Consider the following 19,606-nt stretch of genomic DNA (forward strand, 5'->3'; position numbering starts at 1 on the left):
GTGTGCGTGAGCATGTGGTTTCCACTCATATCAGAGGGAGAGGGCACTGCAGTTAAGACACTCGTCAGCAACTGTGAGAAATGTGGAAAATGGGTACTCAGCCTTCAACTAAACCTTTCCTCAGATTTTTCCTACATGCAGTGGGTAGAGAGGCAGGAAGAATGTTGCCATCTGACCTACATTCTGCACTTCATGTACTTTCCATAACACTGTGTCAGTGATTCTCAACCATTAATATGCTTCAGAATCACCTGGAGACCTAATGAAGAATAGAGATACAGACACATTAAATATTAATGGTCGGTGCAAGTATTAACTATTAATAGGTAAAAACCTGGGCCTCTGTATTTTAATCAAGTTTCTCAGGTGATTCTGGCATATCAAAGTCTGAAAATCATTACACTAAGGCATTTTCTTGAGAAGTTTAATTAGAAGGTTCTTATAAAGGAGGTTTGTGGTCCATTTTGATGCATATTCTGCTGTAATTCAAACTTAGATTATACATAGAGATTTCTTGAGCTGCTGTCATCCTAGTTTACTTGATTTTTGTGTTTGGAATGCATTATATGTATCAAACACTAAGCATAGTCAAAAGCATAACAATATGGAACAGCAGTTCGTAAATGTGTTTAATCCCATAATTTGTTCTTGCCTAAAAGTCTGGCAGCAGCAGTAGCAAAAGTCTGGAGATGTTCTGATTGCATATTGTTGTGTAACAAACCACTGAAAAACTTACTGGCACAAATCAACAACTATTTTATTGGGCTTACAGACTCTGTGAATCAAGAATTTGGACAGGACACTGCAGAAATCATTTGTCATTACTCCATGATGTCTGGGGCCTCCATAGGAGAACTTGAAAACTAGGTAATTTAAATGACAGCAGGTTAGAATATTTTTGAGAACTTTAAACTCATATTTTGGCACTTGAGCTGAGATGTCTCCATCCTGAACTTAGTGGAGACTGTTGACCTGAGTGCCTACACATAGTCTTTCCAAGCTTGAGCTTCCTCATGGCATGGCAAACCCAGGGTAATTGAATATCCTGCATGGTGGGTCAGGGATCCAACGTGAGTATTCCTACAAATAATGTCAAACTAAATGCGCTGTGACTTTGGATGGAATAATGCCAGGCATATCTGGGTAATTTCAGTTTCAGAGAAAAGGTTTTTCAAAGTCCACACTTCATGTCAATGATTTCAATTTCTACTTTTATATCTTTCTCAAGTATAAGAGCTTCTCAGTCAATTATTTTTTCTTATCTGAATTGCCAGCTTTTCTTCTTGTCTCTTCACACTTAGATGACAAATTTGTATCAGAATCATAACATCATGCTCCATATTGTTACACTAAACTCTATTTTAAATGAGAATGCTGTAAAGAAATCTTAGAAATAACAATGTTGAGGTGACTTTGTTGAAAATGAAATTAGTAAACCCAATCTCCTGTCACTCAAATAAGGGAAAATTCATTGCTCTAACGCAGGATGATATCAGGTCTCCTGGGTATGTCAGCTAAAGAGGAGGTTTTGTCTGATTCAAGAGACCACCTAGGCCTCCCCAAGAATGTCTTCATTTTTCACTGTTTCGGAGAATGCATCAGCCATTTGATCTATGGAATGTATCTAAGGCAGAGAAAAGAGAAATTAAAATTCTTAAGGTAGGGTGACAAGGCAATGAACAGTCCCTGATCTCAGTAAGTCCAGCCAGTTACAGAGTTTCTGCAGAGCTAATGAAACAATACCAAAATGTCTCTTGGCAACAATACCCTCTGGACCGTATAAGAAAGGGATCAGATTGATGCTCCAGTTTCTAGCAAGCGAGGTGGTGAAGTCAGCTGTTAGCTGGATGTGGGGTGTATCTGGGGAAGTCTTGGTTAGTTGTTATCTCCCTGGTTAGTACAAAATCAGAGAGAGAAGGTTATAGTGAGCTAGAATTTTATCTTGCCTGAGGAATAAGTTTAGAATAACAAGATTCCTGTTCTCTATATGCTGACATCTGGTTATCTGAGAACCAGAGTTATTATCCTAGTTTCAAAAAACATCTCCCCAAGGTAAATGCCATAGTCAGTGTACCATCCCAGTGATTCGGAAGGCAAGATAGCAGTGCCCATGTGTGTTTGACTGGAGAGGGAATTATGGAAACAGCCCTTAAGGCTTCCTTATTACCTGCTTACTGCCTCCTACCTGGCTCAATGTGCTCTCCAGTGACTTTTTCTAACTTCATCTCAAACTTACATTCTCAGAACTCACACCTCCATCCTATACTCTGGTGCTTACTCCTGCTTGATCTGCCTTCTCCAACTTCCCCTTTCTTTCCTGACTTTGTTATAGCAGTCTTGGCTTTAGATCTATGAATTCGATTTTAGGAACCCGCCTACACTCTTTCTTGCGATGCTCTCTGGAGCAGCTATTCTGAGTGAGACCATGATTGATGATGAATCCACAGTGAAACAGAAACTGGAGCAGTAGCAGTGAAGTTATTCAGGTTGCCTTTTTCCTTTACTCCCCATCAACTATAATATAAATATGATCTACAGTGGATTTGGCCTCTCTGTCTGAAAATGGTGGACAGAATTAGGGTCCCAGAGGTGGCATGGGCAAAGCAGACCTGGTGATGAAGAAGAGTAAAGGAAGAGTTTGCCCACAACTTAAATTATGGGCCATTCAGATATGGCAAGGAGATTGTGGGGTGTGACTGGGGGTTTAGGGAAGCATCGTCACACTTGTTTTTTTTTTCTAGATCAGAAATGTAGGGCCCATACTGACACCTAACAGCAAATTTCTCTTACTTTCTTTGGGGCATTGATAGGATAATTTCTTATATATATACATACACATATATAAATATCAAAAGATATGTAATTTTAAGCAATATGAGTTTTAAATGAAAATGTTTGACTCAATATAATTCTCAAAGAGTAATTTTCAAAGAAATGCTTTCAGATACTACAATTTCCCTTCCTCTTTGTAGAAATCAAACTAGGGACACTTGGGCTTTGGGGTACCTGGCTCAAAAATAAATGACACAACCTGTTCTTTTTACCCACTCTTTCTGTAAAACTAAAATAATTATGTGGCGCTTTCACTGGGATTTTCCTCAAAGCTTCTTCCCCGATGCCCTATGCTTATTCATTTTCACTGCTTTTTTTTTTTTTTATTGAATAGGGCTCTTTAAAAAAATAAAATAATAAATTAGGGGATAATGGAAAAGGGTGTTATATCTTATTTCCTTAAGTATATTACACATTTTCTAGGAGGCAGGAATGTGCCTTTCTCCTCTTTGTATCTCCCAAGTCACCCAGATAAGTGTCCCTCCCACGCAGGCTCTCGACTGGAATTAATAGACTCTGTCATGTGGTCATGTCTACCCCCACTTTTCCACCTGCTATTTACATCTGCTTGATGGTCAAAGTCTGCCTGTGCTCCTCTTCAGTGCTTTTTTTGGAATATCTATTTCATCTCCAACATTCTAATCTTACTTCAGGCCACCATCATTCCCTCATCTGAATTACAGAAACAGTCTGATATACAGTTCCCCTTGCTTCAAGATCTTGGTTTGGAGTTTGATCTCTTTCATCTTAGTCCCATATCACTCTGTTTTATCTCTGCCACGTGTTACAGAGTGTGTCATTATCCCGCTTCCTGCTCTCTGGCCTTGTGGGTGAGATCAGCACACATTTGGTGCAGGGTGAACATCTGTTGAATAAGGATCAGTGCAGCCATCTCTAGCTGTTTCAGTGGATTTCAGGTGGATACCTGAGAGTTTCATGTTTAGTGGCCCTGTTACTATCTACAGTGGCTACAGGATACAGTCAATGCTGAAATTAATTAGACTGAGTAAAGGATGAAGTCACCATGGTTGTTAAACCTTAACATAAACACATTGTTTTTAAACTCAGAGTAATGTAAAATTTAGAGCATGAAATAACAAGAGAAAGGTGAAAAAGAAACTGATATTTGTTACATTTCTTTTATGAGTCAGTGAAATTGAGTGCTTTATATGTGTTACTTCTTTCATTCTTCAGAAAAATATGCTGAGATAGATTTTTGCTTTCACATTTCACAAACAAGGAAATTGAGGAAACAGTAATATGCCCAGCAGGTTATGGAACTAGAATTTGTCTCAGGTAGTCTGATACCACATCTGCAATCATTCTAATATTCTGTAGTGGTATAAGTGGATGCTATAAACTCTGATGTTGTAGCTGATGTAGCCTGTAATTTAAATGTTCTTTTTCTGGGTTCTTTAGAACATTAACTAGCATAAAAAATCATTCACAGTGAACCAAGAAGCCTATTTATCAACCATGAAGTGTCACTCACAACAGGCAGGTCCCCCTAGGAACCTGCTGCTGCTGCTGCTGCTAAGTCGCTTCAGTCGTGTCTGACTCTGTGCGACCCCATAGACGGCAGCCCACCAGGCTCCCCCGTCCCTGGGATTCTCCAGGCAAGAACACTGGAGTGGGTTGCCATTGCCTTCTCCAATGCATGAAAGTGAAAGGTGAAAGTGAAGTCATTCCGTCGTGTCCGACTCCTAGCGACCCCATGGACTGCAGCCCACCAGGCTCCTCCGTCCATGGGATTTTCCAGGCAAGAGTGCTGGAGTGGGTTGCCATTGCCTTCCCCTAGGAACCTGGGGGATGGCAAACCTAGTTGTCTGATGCTTCTTGGGAACAAGGTCCATTCTTGACCATGGATGTGCTCTGTGATGACAGGTGGAAAATGTTGATCAAGTCATTTTCATTTGGTGGGCTTGTGCCTCCTTTTTGCAATTGTGAAATAAAATCCAGGCTTAAAATTTTTTAACATGTGGGATTTATGCACCTGGGGATCCTCAGCTTGGATCTTTCCCCCAGGTCAGATGAAAACACAAATCAGTAGTCCCCTGATCCAGAAAAATCAGTCAGAAGTGATGGGGGGTCAGCCTGCTGTTGGTGACTCTGGGAAAATTGTTGTTAGCTAAGGTAAATGAGTGCTAACACATTGTGTTCTAGGAATCTCAAATTGTCTGCTACAACTGTAAATTTTATAATACCAACTCAGATGGGAAAACTGAAACTATTGTAGAAATCACCCTTAGTTCATAAAACACCATTTCTGTTCTATAGTAGAAAAAAACCCTTTGTTTACCCAATCTTTTCATTTTCACATAACTCATTTTAAACTCAATCCCTGAATTTTCTTTCTACTTTTTCTTCCCATTTCTCTGATGTCATCACTTTGTCTCTACTATGGGCTTGTGAATCCCTGATGGCACACCAGCTTCTAATTCTCAGTTATCTTCTGGGCCTCTTCTAGAGAAGGTTGGGAACTTTTAAAGACCTCTTCGAAGGTCTGAGATAGGTCGGCCTCACTCTGCTCTTACTAATCCAGAGCAGTCTACCTGTCTTGATGTGAGGCGCTTTGCATGGCTGTCTTCTCTCTGAGTTTCAGACCAAAAGTGTAGTGCAAGCCCTTTGGAATTCAGATCTCCAAGCCGATTCTACCTCAGTTCAGTTCAGTTCAGTTCAGTCACTTAGTCGTGTCCGACTCTTTGCGACCCCATGAATCCCAGCACGCCAGGCCTCCCTGTCCATCACCAACTCCTGGAGTTCACCCAAACTCATATGCATCGAGTTGGTGATGCCATCCAGCCATCTCATCCTCTGTCATCCCCTTCTCCTACTGCCCCCAATCCTTCCTAGCATCAGGGTATTTTCCAATGAGTCAACTCTTCTCATGAGGTGGCCAAAGTATTGGAATTTCAGCCACTGCATCAGTCCTTCCAATGAACATCCAAGACTGGTCTCCTTTAGGATGCACTGGTTGGATCTCCTCGCAGTCCAAGGGACTCTCAGGAGTCTTCTCCAACACCGCAGTTCAAAAGCATCAATTCTTCGATGCTCAGCTTTCTTCACAGTCCAACTCACATCCATACTTGACCACTGGAAAAACCATAGCCTTGACTAGATGGACCTTTGTTGGCAAAGTAATATCTCTGCTATTGAATATGCTATCTAGGTTGGTCATAACTTTCCCTCCAAGGAGTAAGCGTCTTTTAATTTCATGGCTGCCATCACCATCTGTGGTGATTTTGGGGCCCTCAAAATAAAGTCAGCCATTGTTTCCCCATCTATTTGCCATGAAGCGATGGGACCAGATGCCATGATCTTCGTTTTCTGAATGTTGAGCTTTAAGCCAACTTTTTCACTCTCCTCTTTCACTTTCCTCAAGAGGCTTTTCAGTTCCTCTTCACTTTCTGGCATAAGGGTGGTGTCATCTGCATATCTGAGGTTACTGATATTTCTCCTGGCAATCTTGATTCCAGCTTGTGCTTCTTCCAGCCCAGTGTTTCTCATAATATATTTTGCATATAAGTTAAACAAGCAGGGTGACAATATACAGCCTTGACGTACTCCTTTTCCTATTTGGAACCAGTCCGTTGTTCCATGTCCAGTTCTAACTGTTGCTTCCTGACCTGCATATAGGTTTCTCAAGAGGCAGATCAGGTGGTCTGGTATTCCCATCTCTTTCAGAATTTTCCACAGTTGATTGTGATCCACATAGTCAAAGGCTTTGGCATAGTCAATAAAGCAGAAATAGATGTTTTTCTGGAATTCTCTTGCTTTTTCGATGATCCAGCAGATGTTGGCAATTTGATCTCTGGTTCCTCTGCCCTTTCTAAAACCAGCTTGAACATCTGGAAGTTTATAGTTCATGTATTGCTGAAGCCTGGCTTGGAGAATTTTGAACATTACTTTACTAGTGTGTGAGATGAGTGCAATTGTGCGGTAGTTTGAGCATTCTTTGGCATTGCCTTTCTTTGGGATTGGAATGAAAACTGACCTTTTCCAGTCCTGTGGCCACTGTTGCATTTTCCAAATTTGCTGGCATATTGAATGCAGCACTTTCACAGCATCATCTTTTAGGATTTGAAATAGCTCAACTGGAATTCCATCACCTCTACTAGCTTTGTTCATAGTGATGCTTCCTAAGGCCCACTTGACTTCACATTCCAGGATGTCTGGCTCTAGGTGAGTGATCACACCATCGTGATTATCTGGGTCATGAAGATCTTTTTTGTACAGTTCTTCTGTGTATTCTTGCCACCTCTTCTTATTATCTTCTGCTTCTGTTAGGTCCATACCATTTCTGTCCTTTATCGAGCCCATCTTTGCATGAAATGTTCCCTTGGTATCTCTAATTTTCTTGAAGAGATCTCTAGTCTTTCCCATTCTGTTGTTTTCCTCTATTTCTTTGTATTGATCGCTGAGGAAGGCTTTCTTATCTCTCCTTGCTATTCTTTGGAACTCTGAATTCAGATGCTTATATCTTTCCTTTTCTCCTCTGCTTTTCACTTTTCTTCTTTTCACAGCTATTTGTAAGGCCTCCTTAGACAGCCATTTTGCTTTTTTTGCATTTCTTCTCCATGGAGATGGTCTTGATCCCTGTCTCCTGTACAATGTCATGAACCTCCGTCCATAGTTCATCAGGCACTCTGTCTAGCAGATCTAGTCCCTTAAATCTGATTCTCACTTTCACTGTATAATCATAAGGGACTTGATTTAGGTCATACCTGAATGGTCTAGTGGTTTTCCCAACTTTCTTCAATTTAAATCTGAATTTGGTAATAAGGAGTTCATGATCTGAGCCACAGTCAGCACCCAGTCTTGTTTTTGCTGACTATATAGAGCTTCTCCATCTTTGGCTGCAAAGAATATAATAAATCTGATTTCAGTGTTGACCATCTGGTGATGTCCATGTATAGAATCTTCTCCTGTGTTGTTGGAAGAGGGTGTTTGCTATGACCAGTGCGTTCTCTTGGCAAAACTCTATTAGCCTTTGCCCTGCTTCATTCCATATTCCAAGGCCAAATTTGCCTGTTACTCCAGGTGTTTCTTGACTTCCTACTTTTGCATTCCAGTCCCCTATAATGAAAAGGATATCTTTTTTGGGTGTTAGTTCTAAAAGGTCTTGTAGGTCTTCATAGAACCGTTCAACTGCAGCTTCTTCAGCGTTACTGGTTGGAGCATAGGCTTGAATCACTGTGATATTGAATGATTTGCCTTGGAAACGAACAAAGATCATTCTGTCACTTTTGAGATTGCATCCAAGTACTGCCTTTCGGACTCTGTTGTTGACCATGATGGCTACTCCAATTCTTCTAAGGGATTCCTGCCCACAGTAGTAGATATAATGGTTATCTGAGTTAAATTCACCCATTCCAGTCCATTTTAGTTCACTGATTCCTAGAATGTCGACGTTCACTCTTGCCATCTCCTGTTTGACTGCTCCAAATTTGCCTTGATTCATGGACCTAACATTCCAGGTTCCTATGCAATATTGCTCTTTACAGCATCGGACCTTGCTTCTATCACCAGTCACATCCACAACTGTGTATTGTTTTTGCTTTGGCTCCATCCCGTCATTCTTTCTGGAGTTATTTCTCCACTGATTTCCTGTAGCATATTGGGCACCTACCGACCTGGGGAGTTCCTATTTCAGTATCCTATCATTTTGCCTTTTCATACTGTTCATGGGGTTCTCAAGGCAAGAATACTGAAGTGGTTTGCCATTCCCTTCTCCAGTGGACCACATTCTGTCAGATCTCTCTGACAGAATGGCTTAGTTTCATTGAGTTAGACAAGGCTGTGGTCTGATGTGATCAGATTGGCTAGTTTTCTTGATTATGGTTTCAGTGTGTCTGCCCTCTGATGCTCTCTCGCAACACCTACTATCTTACTTGGGTTTCTCTTACCTTGGACGTGGGGTATCTCTTCACGGCTGCTCCAGCAAAGCTCAGCCTTTGCTCCTTACCTTGGACGAGGTCGCCCCTCTTGACCTTGAACGTGGAGTAGCTCCAGGCCAATATTGCTGACTCACCTCCTCGAGGAGGGGCATGGGAGGAGCCACCTTCCACTGAACGGTGAGAGATCCGGGTCAGGAGAGGTGGAATCAGGAGGAAATCCGAGCGAGCGGAGGCTGAGGCTTCGGTGCAGCAGGGGAGCTGCGGGGGTTGGCGGCTGCTGATCTAGTGAAACCCCTATTAAAGGATTAAATCTGCAGGAACAAGGATTAAGTGAGGTAATGAGTGATGGTAATATAAGAACACTAAAGCATGAGACAACTGAATGACATCTGAGTGAAGGAAATAGAACATATCATCTTTCTCCTCCTCATCATCATTGCCAAATTTAAGGGATAATTTGGAAATTTTCAAAAGAGAAAGGAAATCAAGTATGAGCCTTGTACTGGGGTCTGTCTCATCTCAGCTCCACAGTACCTTTGGGAAGTTAAAATATGGAGGAATTAATGTGTAATGTAGATTGGGACCTAAAGGGAATTGTGTGGAAAGTGAGATAGGCAAGACTTTTGAAAGAAATAAACATCATTGACTTAGAAAATGATTTATCCATAATTTGGATGAAATTAGTTTCTGTACAGAGTTGACATCTGATTATCCACATCAGTTAAAACTTCAAGTGAAAAAAATTAATTTTATTTTGTGAATCAAAAGATGGAATGTGTTTTAATAAGTAACACATGCTGACAATTCATATGAGTTGCTTGGAATGTTTGAAAATTTATAAACATTATACACTCATGTATCTGTTGTAGTTAAAGACCTTATGTTGCCTGGATAAGAATTCATTCTCCTTATTGTTTTTCAGTTATTTGCTTATTTAACCATTTGTTACCACTCTAGATTCATATTGCCTCAAGTTGCTCATTACAATGAAAATATCTTTTGGAAGAGAATAAATCAAATAGTACATACATATTTATTATTTATTTAAGAACATTTAGAAATTGAAGGGGCACCTTACGCTCTGGTGACTACATTGGAACATGGCATCTTTTATTTTGAAGTTGTACTGCCTGATTTTTAGGACCCTTTCTGCTTTGGAACAGAAAGGGTTAGCAGGGAGCAAAGTACCTCTTTAACTCACATGGAAATAGTGCTGATCATACATGCACTATGCTAATGTATTAATAGAGGATATGTAAAAAAAGATATATATTTTCCAATTCATAGCTCCATTTTTTTTTTTTTTTTCGATTTTCCCAGCTGAGCCAGATGGTGAATGAGGTCTCTAATCAGGTCTAGAATTAAAAAGAGAAAGAGATTGTAACTACATCTTGGAGATAGATTATCCGCTTTGCTTCTAAGAAGCTCCTGCCAAGAAAACTTCAACCAAGAAACAATTTATATTGTTTAAGGTTTAAAGGAAAGAAATAGTTGTAGTTGTGTTTTCTTTGTCTACATAAGGCTTTCTGAGGTGGAAATAAGCAGTGCCTGATCAAAGCTTTAAATATTTGGCCAGGAAGATGACCAGACCCCAGATACTTTAAATTCTGTTAGAATGATGATTACAATAGAGTGTCCTAAAGTGTGTTATAATGACTGCCATCAGCCTCCCGGCTATAGGGCTAAGGGGTTTTTCACAAGGAACTCCACAGATCTACAGAGAACTGTTCATTACGCAACAGCTGAGAAAAACAATGGCAACTCCTGAATGGAGCCAGCCTACTACTTCCTTTAACTTCGGTCAACCTGTTTAGATGCAATAATCTGGCACCTTTCTTTGATCCTGTGCTCCAATCACTTCCTTTTCAGTCCTGCAATTTTTACCTCTGCCAAACAAAAGGAGTGGCAAATAATAACAATTTTCTTTATACCATTAGAGGCAAAATGTATTCTTTCCCTGAGATTTTATGAGTTGGGGGAAGGGGAAACAAGATGTCAACTCAATGCATAATAGTAGAAAGACACAATAGTCATGTGTTTTTATAATTTATTGTGTGTAGCATATTTGGAAGATTCCTAAAAGTTTACAGAAAGAAGGAATAAGCATAGATGCAAGAATAATCTGAGGCATCATGGGCACATGAATTATTTTGAGAAGCATATAAGACATATTTAAATACAAAAATATATATGCTCTAATTCCATAATTAGAATCAATAATCAGCTAAGGGAATTACATTATTTTATTTTATTTTACCTTAATAACAACTCTATGAAGTTGATATTAGAAGGAAACTGATGACTAGGGATATTAAATAATTGTTTCAAGGATGTAAAGATACATTTTTGATAGTAAATGGAGAGACGGTTTTAAATCCCAGCTTTGTCTGACATTAAAGTTCCCTTTGTGAACTATGTCTTATAGTGATAGAACATTTGCAGAAATGTCGCTTTCTCCTCTTTTTGCTGCCCTTCCCTTTCCTTGCTTTTTGTTACCTACTAGACTGTAAGCTTGGTGAAGCCATGGATTGTGTCTGGCATATTTTCAAGTGCCTCCCAACGCCGAGAATAGTGCTTACCACAGAGCAAGTGCTTGGTTGACTTTGTTGAATGAACGAAGGAACCAGTGAAGATCTGAGCTTCCTTGATGACTCTGAATTGAAAAGTATTTCAGAAGGGTTGAGCTCTGCATGTAAAGACAAACTTTTCAACTAATGAATTTCATGTAGATTTTCCTTCTCTGTATGCACAAAAAAATTTATGTTTGAATAAACTTAAAACAACTTTTTTAACAACTGTTTTTCCTGGTTCATTAGAAAGCTCCATGTGTGGTTTAATAGGCAGTATTCTTTTTTCAATTTCTTGGCAGTATATACAACAATGGAGTCTCTTCAAATCAACTGATTCTTCGAGTCTATGACTTATCACCCACACAGTTGCCAGGAGAATTTTTTTTAATTTAAATCAAGTATTTTCTCTCTCCTGTTCATTTCACTTGGAGTGTACTACAGAGTCCTTTCTGTGGTGGATACAGCCTGTGTGACCTGCTCCCTCTCCGGCCTCATCCTCATGTTTGACCCTAAACCAGAGCCTCTCCAGCATCACTGACCTTTTCCCTTTTCTCTGCCAACATGCCAGACACGCTTCTGCCTCAGCATCTTTACACCTTCTCTTCCCTCTACCTGGTATTGCTTTGTTCATAGATATTCCTAAAATGCACATCTGTCCAACTGGTATACTTTCAGAGTCCTTCTTGATCACTCTCTAGATTCCTGCTTCTCTCTCTTTTCATACTGCGGTATTGTTCTTTATAGGACTTCTTATTCCCTGACCTCTATCAGGTATTCGTGCTTTATCTGCCTTGTTCCTGCCTCTCCCTCTCAGCCCCCACTGGAATGCAAGTTCCAGCAGAGATTTGATCTACTTTGATCACTGCTGTATCTCTAGTGTGTTGAACAATGTCTAACGCAAAAAGTTATAAGCAGACACTTGCTAAATTAGTGAATGGATGAATGCATGGATGAATAAGGCTCTCTAAGAAGAACATAGGCTTCTCTGGTGGCTCAGATGGTAAAGAATCTGCCTGCAATGCAGGAGACCCAAGTTTGATGTCTGGGTCAGGAAGATCCCCTGGAGAAGGGAATGGCAACTCTCTCTAGTATTCTTGCCTGGAGAATTCTATGGACAGAGGAACCTGGCGGGCGATGGTCCATGGGGTTGCAAAGAGTCAGACCTGACTGAGCAACTAACATTCACTTTCACTTTCAAGACCAACGCAGGTCTGTAGGAGTATGTGATACAAGGGTTTGATACAATGGGCTGCTGTATTGTTAGAGGGGAGGACATATTATTTAGAAGGTTGGAGGGTGATTATATCAAAACTTTGTACCTGAGGGAGGCTCTTGAAGTCCAAATTCAGACATTCAACCTAGTTATCTGGTTCAATGGGCCCAGGAATATTAAAAAGCAGACATATTACTTTGCCAACAAAGGTCCATCTAGTAAGGCTATGGTTTTTCCAGTGGTCATGTATGGATGTCAGAATTGGACTATAAAGAAAGCTAAGTGCCAAAGAATTGATGCTTTTGAACTGTGGTGTTGGAGAAGACTCTTGAGAGTCCCTTGGACTGCAAGGAGATCCAACCAGTCCATCCTAAAGGAGATCAGTCCTGGGTGTTCATTGGAAGGACTCATGTTGAAGCTGAAACCCCAATACTCTGGCCACCTGATGGGAAGAGCTGACTCATTTGAAAAGACCCTGATGCTGGGAAAGATGAGGGCAGGAGGAGAAGGGGACAACAGAGGATGAGGTGGTTGGATGGCACCACCGACTCAATGGACATGGGTTTGGGTGAACTCCGGGAGTTGGTGATGGACAGGGAGGCCTGGAGTGCTGCAACTCATGGGATCGCAAAGAGTCAGACACAACTGAGTGACTGAACTGAACTGAAGAATAGGAAATGAGATAGAAAATACCAGGAGGTGCAGAGAGCTGAATAAACATAATAAGGTACGAGGGCCTCTCAGCATCAGGAAGCACAAAGCTTGTTCCTCTTGAGCACTGACTGTGCGGGGGAAGATGGTTCTGTCTTTCTATTTTAGTAATGAAGTTAAATAACTCCCCCATTTTTTATTACAAGCCTATTTTATTCTGCTTTGGTCCCCAGTCCTGCTTTTACTCTCAGAAATAGGCATAGCGTCCTGTTATTTGCTGACATTCTGGACAGGGGTGTGTGTGACAATGGGCCTCTGCTGATATCTCTCAGCTTCAGAACACTCGGCTGGACTCAGCTTCTAATTAGGTCTCGCAAACCGTATTTGTTTTGTCAGCCTGCTACTTGTTACCTCTGCCAAAAGGGGGAGCTAGAGGGAGGGTGGCCGGCTGGAAGGATAAGGGACAGCTTCTTCAAGTCTGTTTCCTTTTGCTCTCAGCAGCACTACTGCAGTGGAAGTTTACCCTGGGAGTAGCAGTCGCTATCCTGTTTGTTGCTAAAATTAGCCTCATGTATCCCTTCAGGGATAACGGGGCCAGCCCGCCAGGGCCCAGCTCCTCAGGAAGCTTTCCATAAGGCTGTACCAAGCAGGCGGTGCTCTCTCTGCGGAGGTCTGCATCCAGACTCCTCTTACAAGCATCTACATTTTAGTAATCCCAACTCCTTCTCTTTGTCCTCCCAACCCTAAGGATAGTTGCTAATACTTGCAGTTACAACCTGTATAGTCCCTCAGATTCCCTTATTTGCATGTTCAGTTCTACAAAACCTAATTAGCTTACTTTATATTAAAGTATTTTTGTAAAATAATTGGTTTGAGTGCTACCTTCAGACTGGATGCTGACTGAGAAAAGCCTAAAGGAAGGATAACTGGTTTTTGGTGGAGAAGTAAGGAGTTCTTATTTTACTGTTTCAGGTTGGCATCAGAATTATCCTCCCAAACAAGATCTACATTCTAATATTATTCAAATAATATGGATGGTATTTCAAAAGGGAAGAGAAACAAAATTAAAATCTGAGGGAGAGAGAATGCATGCCATAAAATAAATGTTACTAACTATGAGAACCATAAAATGGAACTATCTGAATTATAGAGGTTAGCTTGGTAATAAAAGAAACAAATGTGAAAGGAATTCTTAAAGGAGATGATTCATAATGTATTGTTGAAAGAGATAAAAAGGAATCAGGTGTAACATACCTTATTATCTCAATTGTTTGTGGAGGTAGAAAAGGGCAAGTGGCAGTAGAAATACATTGAGTATTTTTTCTGATGGTCAATGTCAAGAGAGACGCAGTATTTCATTTTGGTAGATGAATTTAGCCCTTTTTTCCTCTAATATAAAGGCTCTAAACATGATAAAGATAGCTCATCTTTGTATCCAACATTCAAGGAGCCAATAATCTAATTGCTCTTAAACACAGAAACACAATTATCCTTTTATTATTTTAAGTCATTAGTGCTATATATTTACTTGAGAATAACTAGACAATACAGAGCAGCCAAAAATAGTATCATCCAGATGATGATAACATTAATATCTTGGCGTGGTTCTCTAGATTTTTTCTATGCTTAAGTATTTATGTATGTATCTATATGTCTGTTTGGAAATATACAAATGTGTATAGCCCATTTCTTTCCTTAAAATATATCATGATATGTTTTCCTCACCAGTAAGTATCACAGAATAGTTATATTGGCTTATTTCCTGTTTTCTCTTGGATTAATTCCCCATCTTTTCCTAGCTTTTTCTGAATTGCAGGGAATTACATATCCCAGATGTCATTGCCTCAGTAATTTGCAGGTAGATTCACCAAAAATAGGAACTGGTGGAAGACTGAAAAGCAAAAGCCAGGGTATTTTTCTGTCTTTCTCTTTGCATTGAGTGTTATTTTTGACAGCCATGACTCTCTTCCTTGGTTCCAGCAAGAATGGGACAGCCCTTTCCTCTATGGCCCCGGACTCCCCTGGAACCTTGCTGTGGTTCCCCCGGGACCATACCTTCCACAGGAAGGTTTCAGCTTCGGTTCCAGTGACACCGCTTCTTTCCCATCATTAGTCCAGGTGTGGGGGTGTGAGCAGCTTCCTGCTCTTGTTAAACGCTGTGCTGCCTCATCATCCCTTTTGCCTCCTCAGTTTTTCTGTCATCTGTATAACCAGTTTCCTGATTAAACAGTGACTGGCAGTGACTCCACTGCTGAAACATTTTCCTTTTTGTGCTTATGCTATAAAACATGTATAATTTAATATCACTTCATTATTTAACACTTGGAATGCTTCAGTTTCATACCATTATAAACAAAACTACTGTAAACATCTTTGCCCTTTAGTCTACATTTTTATGGCTTTTTTAAAACCAAATTTTGCCCAATCTCCCTCAATACAGTTTAAAACATTTATAATATTCCTAAAGTGAGTAATAATGATAAGGAGGGTGATGGAAATAATAATTAACATTTTACGAATACTTACTACCTGCCAGCCTTTCTTTAACTATAACCATGTAGTTTGCATGTTACTGCATGATAGTGTAGCATGTGTTTTTCTTCCTATTTATTTGAGGGAAAAAGAATGTTTCTCAAATTAAATTTTAAGGGGCTTGTAGGGGCACCAAAGTTAAGTTTTCCAAAAAATTGACATTTTGATTGAAATGATTTCAATTTATAGGTTAATTTGAGAACTGAAACTTTTATGGCACGACATATTTGTCTGTGTAGGTGGCCGTAACAAAATTCCACAGACTGGATGGCTTAAGCAACAGATATTTATTTCTTCATAATTCGAGAGGCTGGGTGCCCATTGTTTAGTTGCAGACAAATTTGGTTTTTGTTGAGGGTTCTCTTCCTTGCTTGTAGATGGGTGTCTTTTTGTATGGCTTTTAGTACATGTAGAGAGAGAGAGACAGACAGAGAGAATGAGAGAGTGAGGCAGAAGACGAGCTCTCTGATGTTTCTTTTCTAAGAACACTTCTGTGGGGTTGCAGCTCCGCTCTTATGACTTCATTTAACTTCACTTGCTTTCTTACTCCACATATAGCCACACTGGGGGTTAGAAATAATCTACTAGAAGGTGAATATACACAAATATATACTTTGCAGTACTACTTATATAAGGAAAAAAAGGAGGAGGCAGAGACCTAAATGTTTATGGTTTAATGAACCATGGTACATAAAGCATAATGAAACATGAAGCAATTTGAATGCACTTTTATCGATATGGAAAATACTTGACATAATACATAGTTAAACTTGACTACAAAATAGCAAGCATGGCAATATTAATAAACAGGAGTGCAGAATGATGGATGGTTTATTATCATTATCGCTTTCAAGGGCCCTTTAATATTACTGTGATACTGTCTTTTCTGCTAAAAATCAATGATCCAGTACTTGATTAAGCTATTCAACTTATTTCCTTTTTTCTGCTTCTGACTCTCCGGAGTGAGTGAGCTTCTCAGGCTACACTGCCCTTTCCAAACCCTCTCTATTCTGACTTCTATCCCTACCGTACAAGGTCAGCACCTTTTCAAATGTCTCCCGTCACCCTCTCCACCTTTGTTCTAAACCTTTTCTCAAACATTGGTTATCTTGAACTTTATATAAACTTTAACCCCATGGACTTCAATACTATATCCTAAATTCTTTATTTTCCCCTAATGTGTTATTGTAAAACATTCCAACCATGGAGAACATTTGAAAGGATGGTACAACTACAAGTAGGTTAAAAATTGCTTGTATTTTTAATCACACTTGCTCTCCTCTCTTTCTCACGTGTGTGTGTGTGTACTCGCTCGGTCTGCTTACTTGCCCAGTCGTGTCCAACTCATTGTGACCTCATGGACTGTAGCCCGCCAGGCTCCTCTGTCCATGGAATTTTCGAGGCAAGAATACTGGGGTGGATTGCTGTTTCCTACTCCAGGGGATCTTCCTGATCCAGGGATCAACCCATGTCTCTTGCAAATCCTGCATTGGCAGGCAGATTCTTTACCACTACACCACCTGGGAAGCTCATATTTCTCATTTTATACACATGTATGTTGTTTTTGCTGAATTATTTGAAAGTATGTTCCAGTTTTGAAATCTCACTGCTAAATACTTCTTCTTGCAGTGCCTCAGAGTAGGACACTCTTCCATTTAGCTACATTTGTCACACTTAAGAAAACTAATAGTTTCCTCAGTTCAGTTCAGTCACTCAGTTGTGTCTGACTCTTTGTGAGCCCATGCGCTGCAGCACGCCAGGCTTCCTTGTCCATCACCAACTACGGAAACGTGCACAAACTCATGTCCATCGAGTCTGTGATGCCATCCAACCATAAGAGTTCCCTAATATCTAGTATTCCGTGTACTTAAATGTATGCAGTTGGCCCCAAATCTTTTGTTACTGTTTACTTTTAACCAGGTTCCAGTCAAAGTTGATATGTTGAACTTGACTATAGAGTCTCTTACTTTCTTTAAAACTAAGTCTCCAATTCTGGTTTCCTTGGTGTGTATGCCCAGCAGTGAGTGGGATTGCTGGGTCGTATGGCAGTTCTATTTCCAGGTTTTTAAGAAATCTCCACACTGTTCTCCATAGTGGCTGTACTAGTTTGCATTCCCACCAACAGTGTAAGAGGGTTCCCTTTTCTTCACACCCTCTCCAGCATTTATTGCTTGTAGACTTTTGGATCGCAGCCATTCTGACTGGCGTGAAATGGTACCTCATTGTGGTTTTGATTTGCATTTCTCTGATAATGAGTGATGTTGAGCATCTTTTCATGTGTTTGTTAGCCATCTGTATGTCTTCTTTGAAGAAATGTCTATTTAGTTCTTTGGCCCATTTTTTGATTGGGTCACTTATTTTTCTGGAATTGAGCTGCAGGAGTTGCTTGTATATTTTTGAGATTAGTTGTTTGTCAGTTGCTTCATTTGCTATTATTTTCTCCCATTCTGAAGGCTGTCTTTTCACCTTACTTATAGTTTCTTTTGTTGTGCAGAAGCTTTTAATTTTAATTAGATCCCATTTGTTTATTTTTGCTTTTATTTCCATTATTCTGGGAGGTGGGTCATAGAGGATCCTGCTGTGATGCATGTTGGAGAGTGTTTTGCCTATGTTCTCCTCTAAGAGTTTTATAGTTTCTGGTCTTATGTTTAGATCTTTAATCCATTTTGAGTTTATTTTAGTGTATGGTGTTAGAAAGTGTTCTAGTCTCATTCTTTTACAAGTGGTTGACCAGTTTTCTCAGCACCACTTGTTAAAGAGATTGTCTTTTCTCCATTGTATATTCTTGCCTCCTTTGTCAAAGATAAGGTGTCCATAGGTGCATGGGTTTATCTCTGGGCTTTCTATTTTGTTCCATTGATCTATATTTCTGTCTTTGTGCCAGAATTGAAAGAGACATGTGTACCCCAATGTTCATCGCAGCACTGTTTATAATAGCCAGGACATGGAAGCAACCTAGATGTCCATCAGCAGATGAATGGATAAGAAAGCTGTGTACATATACACAATGGAGTATTACTCAGCCATTAAAAAGAATATATTTAAATCAGTTCTAACGAGGGGATGAAACTGGAGCCTATTATACAGAGTGAAGTAAGCCAGAAAGAAAAATACCAATACAATATACTAACGCATATATATGGAATTTAGGAAGATGGTAACAACAACCCTGTCTGCGAGACAGCAAAAGAGACACAGATGTGTAGAACAGTCTTTTGGACTCTGTGGGAGAGGGAGGGGGGAATGATTTGGGAGAATGGCATTGAAACATGTATAATATCATATAAGAAACGAATCGCCAGTCCAGGTTCGATGCAGGACACAGGAAGTTTGGGGCTAGTGCACTGGGATGACCCAGAGGGATGGTATGGGGAGGGAGGTGGGAGGGGGGTTCAGGATGGGGAACACGTGTACACCCGTGGCGGATGCATGTTGATCTATGGCAAAACCAATACAATATTGTAAAGTAAAAAAAAAAAAAAACATTATGGAAGCCAAAACAAAACAAAACTAAGTTTCCATTCTTCATTTCCCCATGATATTTTCATCTTTTGAAAATCACATATGTGTATATGTATTTAAGTTCATTTGTTTCCACTCATGTTCAGTTTTATAATTTTCTCTTTTTTCCTTGAGTTAAATTCTGAAGAATGAGTAGAAATTAGATGAGGAAGACAGAATTACATTTCAGGCAGAAAACGATACACAGGAAGAATGAAGTCATGACTCAGCATGCCCTCTCTCCCACCCGCAGAGCAGATCAGGATCGACAGGAGCCAGATCATGGAGCTCTCTTTTTTTCCTTTCCTATAAGTACTGGTGATGGTGTTCCTTATAGAATAAAATAAGAATATTAAGTTATTATGCTCTCAGTCTGTGGACCAGGGGAAGAGGTAGGTACAGAGAGAGCA

At 40.0% G+C, this 19,606-nt stretch overlaps 1 long non-coding RNA gene across 1 annotated transcript; it reads right to left on the minus strand.

Annotated features, from left to right (window-relative positions):
• Positions 1-495: 495 nt before the first annotated feature.
• On the minus strand, positions 496-9,058 carry LOC129658565 (uncharacterized). The gene is made up of 3 exons (XR_008717415.1): positions 8,739-9,058; positions 1,744-1,890; positions 496-1,624 (listed from the first exon to the last, which is right to left on the minus strand). It is a non-coding gene; the product is annotated as an uncharacterized LOC129658565 (long non-coding RNA).
• Between the last annotated feature and the right edge of the window lie 10,548 nt (positions 9,059-19,606).

The sequence above is a fragment of the Bubalus kerabau genome, chromosome 8 (assembly GCF_029407905.1).
Source record: "Bubalus kerabau isolate K-KA32 ecotype Philippines breed swamp buffalo chromosome 8, PCC_UOA_SB_1v2, whole genome shotgun sequence".
NCBI lineage: Eukaryota > Metazoa > Chordata > Mammalia > Artiodactyla > Bovidae > Bubalus > Bubalus kerabau.